Below are 6,782 nucleotides of genomic sequence, written 5' to 3' on the forward strand. Positions count from 1 at the left end.
TACAGAGAGATTTTTTTAAAAAACAATCAACAGTCACACAATACGAGCGGGGAAGGGAACTCGTCAACCCCAGGCCTGCCGGAACAGCCAGGTTTTAATGGCTTTACAGAAAGCCTGAAGGGAGGTGAGGGTCCGAATCTCCACGGGGAGTTCATTCCAGAGGGCCGGAGCAGCCACAGAGAAGGCCTTCCTCCGGGTAGTCGCCAATCGACATTGGCCGGTAGATGGAATCCGGTGGAGGCCTAATCTGTGGGATCTGATGGGTCTTTGGGAGGTAATTGGCAGCAGGTGGTCTCTCAAGTACCCAGGTCCAATACCATGAAGGGCTTTTCTGTTACACCAGAAGAGATATCCCTGTTGATTGGAGCCCAAAAGGCTAATAAGGCACCCGGGGCTGATAATGTCCTGCCGGAAATAATTAAAAAAACCAGTTGGTGGTCTCCACTTTTAGCATCTCTGTTTACATTTATAGATAAAATAGGCCATATGCCAAGAGATTGGGGAGTAGCAATTTTTTGAAGACTGAAGGAGGGACGCGGCAACCAGGATGAACAACTAACTGCTTTATTAACAAACAACTTAAGACAGCGATTCAAAGTGGCGCGGTGCGCGCCAAGGTATTTATACTAACTGTTCAACCAATAGGAACCCGGGACTTGGGCAGCAACTGCTGTCAAGTCCCGGTCCAATCAAAGAGTAACTTCGGCCGGCAACAGCTCCTGCTGCGTCCCGGCCAATCAGGAGGCAGCAGGCTGTTGCTGGCCTCCAAGAAGGTGCTGAACTGCTGAGCCTAATTTACATGGCTCATTAATATTTAACACCCCTTCCCCCCAGTTCCGCGCATGCTCCCCAGGTGGAGCATGCGTAGTCCTGTAGATAGGCCGGGCGGCGCCGGACCCGCCCCGACCTTCGCAGTTCGACAGGAGTCGTCGGCGGAGGTGGACCTCCTTGTCGTAGCTCCTCCCGGAAGGGGGTGTAGCTCCAAGGCCCGATCTCTCGCGAAGGCCCAGAAGGCGGGCTCAACAACGATGGTAAGCAGGGACGAGGCGGCGTGCCCAAAACAACAGAGTTAGGTATGGGAGGAGAGTCACTGGGGAAGGCAGGAGCAATAGGTGGGGCCTGTTCTGCGGCGGCTTGAGAGTTCTGTTGGTGCTCCCTGCTGGGGGAGCTCGGGTAGGCCGGGCCTGGTGTGGTGAAGGCCCGAGAATGTACTTCTTCGGTTTGAGCTCCAGGCAATTGAGAGGCGAGGCCTGGTCTGGCGAAGGCCTCAAGTGGCAACCCCGGAAGGGCGGTGTTGTCTGCAGCAGAGTCCGGGTTGCCGGCCGGTGGCGGGAGGCGCCTCCTTAATTGATCCAGGTGGCGCCTCCATTGGGATCCGTCAGCCAGTCCGACCCTAAAAGAACAGGGGCCTGTCAGGGCGGTTACGGTGGCCGGAACCCATTGGGTAGCCCCTGAGAATGCCCGGGCCCAGACTGCGTCCCCCAGCTTAAACGAACGGGGAGGGAGAACCCCCAGGTTGCTCGGCTGATCCCCTGAATAGAGCGGGTGAAGCCTATCCAGGGGAGTCCGCAGACGCCGGCCCATCAAGAGCTCCGCGGGGCTTCGGTTGGTCGTTGGGCAGGGAGTGGAATGCTGGCTTAGCAGGTAAGCCGCCACTCTCGCCTGCCAGTCGCCCCGGTCCATGCGGCCCAGGGCCTCCTTCGCTGAGCGGACCGCCCGCTCCGCCCGGCCATTGCTGGCCGGGTGGTATGGGGCTATGGGCGCGTGCCGGATCCCTTGCTCGGCCAGGAACTCCTGAAATGTGGTGGACATAAATTGGGGCCCATTGTCCGAAACTACTAAGTCTGGGAACCCGTGGGTTGCGAAGAGCCTTCTCAAGGCCAGGACCGTCCTCTCGGCCATTGTGGAGGGCATCAAGACCAGCTCCACCCAATGGGAGTAGGCGTCCACCACAATCAGGAAATTCTGGCCGTGGAAGGGACCAGCAAAGTTGATGTGGAGGCGTGACCATGGGCCTCTCGGAGCCTCCCACTCGCGAGCAGGCCCGGCAGGGGGGTTGGGCCTGGACTGCTGACATGGGGTGCAGCGGCCTACATAGGCCGCTATCTCTGAGTCCAGCAAGGGCCACCAGACATAGCTATGGGCCAATGCCTTCATCCGTGCTATGCCGGGGTGATCCTTATGGAGCAGAGACAGAACTTGTGGCCGAAGTGCTTCGGGGATCACTACTCAATCCCCCCAAACAAGGCACCCCCTGTGGAGGGAGAGCTCCGCTTGTCTGGATTTAAAGGGCCGGAAGCCCTCTGCCACCTTGTCTGTGGGCCATCCCCTCAAGACCCAGGAAGCGACCTGGGAGAGGATTGGATCGGCCTTAGTGTAGGCCGCGACATCCGCGGCAGAGATGGAAAGGCCGGAAGACGCGATGGTGAGGATAGAGAGGCTGGGCACAGGGGCGGTATCTGTCTCCAGCAAGGGGCAGCGGCTCAGGGCATCAGCGTGCCCTAGCTGCTTGCCCGGACGGTACTGCAGCGTATACGAGTACGCTGCGAGGAACTCCGTCCAGCGAGTCATGCGAGGGGAGAGGATGGGGGGGGGTCGGCTTGTCACCCGCCAGAAGCCCAAGGAGTGGCTTATGGTCGGTGACAAGAGTGAAATGCCGACCGTAGAGGTAGTCATGGAACCTCTTAATCCCGGACACTGCAGCCAGAGCCTCCTTGTCGATCTGGCTGTAATTCCGCTCCGCCGAGGAGAGTGTCCGGGAATAAAAGGCCACTGGGGCTTCCGAGCCATTCGGGAGGATATGGCTCAGGACCGCCCCGACTCCATAGGGGGAGGTGTCACACGCTAACGTCAGTGGCATCCTGTCATTGTACTGAATTAGGACTGCCGCTGACGTCAGAGTCTCTTTGACAGCCGCGAACGCATGCGCTTCGCGGCTCCCCCAGTGCCAGGCCGCGGATCGGTCGAGCAACCGATGAAGCGGCTCGGCTAGTGACGCCTTATGAGGTATGAAGGGGGCGTAGAAATTTAGGAGCCCTAGGAACGCCTGCAGCTCTGCCTTGGTGGTGGGTGCCGGGGCGTTCCTAATGGCTGCAACCTTTGAAGGCGTGGGGTGGATGCCTTGGGCGTCAATCGTGAAGCCCAAGAATTCCACCTTAGGGACAGCAAACGAGCATTTGCTGCGTTTAGGTTTTAGGCCCACGCCCCTGAAACGACTGAGGACTTTCCTGAGTACTTCGATGAGTTCTGAGCGGCTGGAAGCAGCGATCAGAACATCATCGAAATACGGTACAACGCCCGGTAGCCCATGGAGCAGCCGCTCCATGAGGCTTTGGAAGATCCCCGGGGCCACGGAAACGCCGAATTGAAGGCGGCGACAACGAAAAGCCCCACGATGGGTGACGATGGTTTGGGCAGCCGCCGCATCGTCATCCACCGGGAGCTGTTGATAGGCCTGCGCCATATCCAGTTTGGCGAATGTGCAACCCTGCCCCAGGGAATGGAGCAGGTGTTGCACTACAGGGACTGGATAGGGGTTTGCCTGAAGGGCCAAGTTGATCGTCGACTTGTAGTCGGCGCAGATCCTCACCGACCCGTCCGGCTTGATTGGGAGGACAATGGGTGTCTCCCAACGAGAATGGTCAACGGGCTCGATGACTCCCTGCGCCAACAGTTTATCCAGTTCGGCGTCAACCTTGGCCCTCAAGGCAAAAGGCACCCTGCGGGCTTTCAGCCGAATGGGAGCAACCTGGGGATCAAGACTTAAAGAGATGGGGGTGCCCTTATAACAACCCAGCTGGCCATCGAAAACATCGGCATATTCCTTTAATATGTCTTCGATGGAAGAGGGGACAACCCGGTGTACCCCCCCAATTGACAATCCCAGGGCTGGGAACCAATCCAGGCCCAAGAGGGCCGGTAGGTCATCCCTAACGATGAGGATGGGCAGTTTCCCTTGGAATGGGCCATAGCAAACCGAGATAGGGAAGGAGCCTAGAGTGGGAATCAACTTCCCCTGATAATCCCTCAGGGAAACCTCCGACGGCAATAAGTGGCTCTGGGGAACTTTAGGACAGAGCCAGGAGAAAAGGGACCAGGGCAAGAGAGACCGGGAAGAGCCGGAGTCCACCTCCATCCGGCAAGGCTGACCTTCCAGCTGGACGGAGGCTGCGACCTTCCAGGCTCCCGCAGTGGCTTGGTTCGCTGCACAGTCAGAAACATTCGGCTGACAGGTTGAATAACATTCTTCAGCCCGCCGCGCGGCCCGCAGCTGCTGGCGGCGCGGCTGCGCCTGGGATCGGCTCGAAGGTTGCAGGAATGATGGTGCCGGTAGGAGGGCCCTGCAAACTTTAGCCAGGTGGCCTTCACCCTTGCATCTGAGGCAAATAGCATTTCGGAAAGGGCAGGCCGTGCGGGTGTGACGGCCTCCACACCCACGGCAAGGCACATTTTGCGCTGCGGTTTGCGCTGTGGACTGTGGCTTGGGCTTCCGTTTAGGCTGTGCCCTCATTTGTCCCACAACGTCTTCCTCCTGGTCTTCAAAGGTCAGCTCGTCTTGGATCATATGGGTTTGCGTTGGTGGCTCCGGGGGTGGCCGTTCCGGTGAGGCAAGCTGTAGCCACTCAATATCAGCCATGGACTGCTCCGAGAGCTCGGCTGCTCTGGCAGTCTCCACGGCCTGGAGCAAGGTGATCTGGTGGTTCCGGAACATGCAGCTCCGCAGGTTGACGTCGCGGACCCCGCACACAAACTGTTCCACCAGATTCTCTTCTAAATTAGAAAAGTCACACTGAGCGGCCACCATACGCAATGCCTCTAGGAATTGACTTATTGATTCGTTTTTCTTCTGGACCCGGCGGCGAAAAGCAAAGCGGCGGGCGATGACAGATGGGGTGGGGGCGTAGTGATTTTTTAATCTTGCCATCAGTTCTGCCCACCCCAGCTTGTATGCTGGCCTCGGGGCGGCCAGAGCTCTTGCGGAGGCGAACATTGAGGGTTCGCAGCAGGAGAGGAAGAAGCTGCACTTTTCTTCCTCGGTTTGAGCCTGGTTTTTTGATGCTATCAAGTAGCACTCAAACCTCTCCATAAAGCCCTCCCAGGATTCTCCGGCAGAACCAAAGGGGGCGAACGGAGGAAGCGCAGAAGTCATCTTGGTGGATGAGAGACGGATGGAGGGAATGGGAAAAAAAAATCTTTCTTCTTCCGAGCAATGTTCGTTGCCGGCTTTGAGCGGCGGCAGCTAACTACCCCTCTCTCTCTCTCTTCACCCTAGCGTCGCGGAATCGCCGATCCCACCCTCGTCGCCAGTTTTGAAGACTGAAGGAGGGACGCGACAACCAGGATGAACAACTAACTGCTTTATTAACAAACAACTTAAGACAGCGATTCAAAGTGGCGCGGTGCACGCCAAGGTATTTATACTAACTGTTCAACCAATAGGAACCCGGGACTTGGGCAGCAACTGCTGTCAAGTCCCGGTCCAATCAAAGAGTAACTTCGGCCGGCAACAGCTCCTGCTGCGTCCCGGCCAATCAGGAGGCAGCAGGCTGTTGCTGGCCTCCAAGAAGGTGCTGAACTGCTGAGCCTAATTTACATGGCTCATTAATATTTAACACAATTATCATACCAATTTATAAAAAAGGCAATAGAAATGACCCAGGCAATTATAGACCCATTAGTCTTCTGAGCATTATTAGTAAACTGTATGCCAAACACCTAAATTATAAAGTTCAGGATTGGCTAATTTCAGGGGGGATAATCAAAGACAAACAAGCTGGTTTTAGAGAAGGAAGATCTATGGTGGATCATATCTTGGTACTCTACCATTTAGTACAAAAATACACGAATAAAAAACCCCTCTCTTTTTGTGGCCTTCCTTGATTTTAAGCAGGCCTTTGATTCAATATCCAGGAACACCCTCTGGGAGAAATTAAAATGCACTACTATTGATAAATACCTCCTCTTCCTCATACAAAAATTGTATGCAAATTCCACCTTGAAAGTGAGGTGCAATCCCCAAGGAACTTTTACTGCACCAGTAAGGGTACAAAAAGGAGTATGGCAGGGTTGCATCCTGTCCCCCTCCCTCTTTAACTTCAATATCAATCCCCTGATCAAACTCCTACAGAACCCTGATCTCCATCCTCCTAACCTACTACACCACAAAATTCCGATTCTCCTATATGCTGACAATACAGCTATTATTTCACAAACTCCTGTAGGACTGAAGAGAGCAATTAGGGCAACACTTGGCTATTGCAGGCAAAGCTTGTCCTTAACTTTGATAAATCAAAATTTTTAGTTTTTGCTAAAAGACCTAGCCAATACTCCTGGAAAATAGAAGGACATAGTTTGGAACAGGTTAGAACATTTAGATACCTTGGGGTGGTTTTCCACTCTCAGGGGACATGGAAGACACATCTGGATCATACATTGCAAGCAGCCAATAGGTTTTCAAATGCAATTAAACACTTCTTTTACACAGATGGAGGACAGTTAGCATTTGCTGCCTTAAAACTTTTTGAGGCCAAAACATTGGTGCAAATTCTATATGGGGCACAAACAGGAATACTTGCAAAAAAAGAATTGCTAGAAATCATACAAACCAAATTCCTGCGAGCCATCCTAGCTGCACCCAATGGAACTCCAAATGCCCAGTTAAGAATTGAGACAGGCATGCCTCAAATTCAGGTGAGACCCTGGAAGATGATGATCATTTATTGGCTTAAAATGCATTTCTTTCCAGAGGGACTGTCCCCACTAGTGTTGACTGACAATTTCCC

The 6,782-nt window shown here is 54.6% G+C and overlaps 1 pseudogene; it reads right to left on the reverse strand.

Annotated features, from left to right (window-relative positions):
• Positions 1-1,548: 1,548 nt before the first annotated feature.
• On the reverse strand, positions 1,549-5,149 carry LOC116521195 (annotated as a pseudogene).
• Between the last annotated feature and the right edge of the window lie 1,633 nt (positions 5,150-6,782).

The sequence above is a fragment of the Thamnophis elegans genome, chromosome Z, assembly GCF_009769535.1.
Source record: "Thamnophis elegans isolate rThaEle1 chromosome Z, rThaEle1.pri, whole genome shotgun sequence".
Classification (NCBI taxonomy): Eukaryota; Metazoa; Chordata; class Lepidosauria; order Squamata; family Colubridae; genus Thamnophis; species Thamnophis elegans.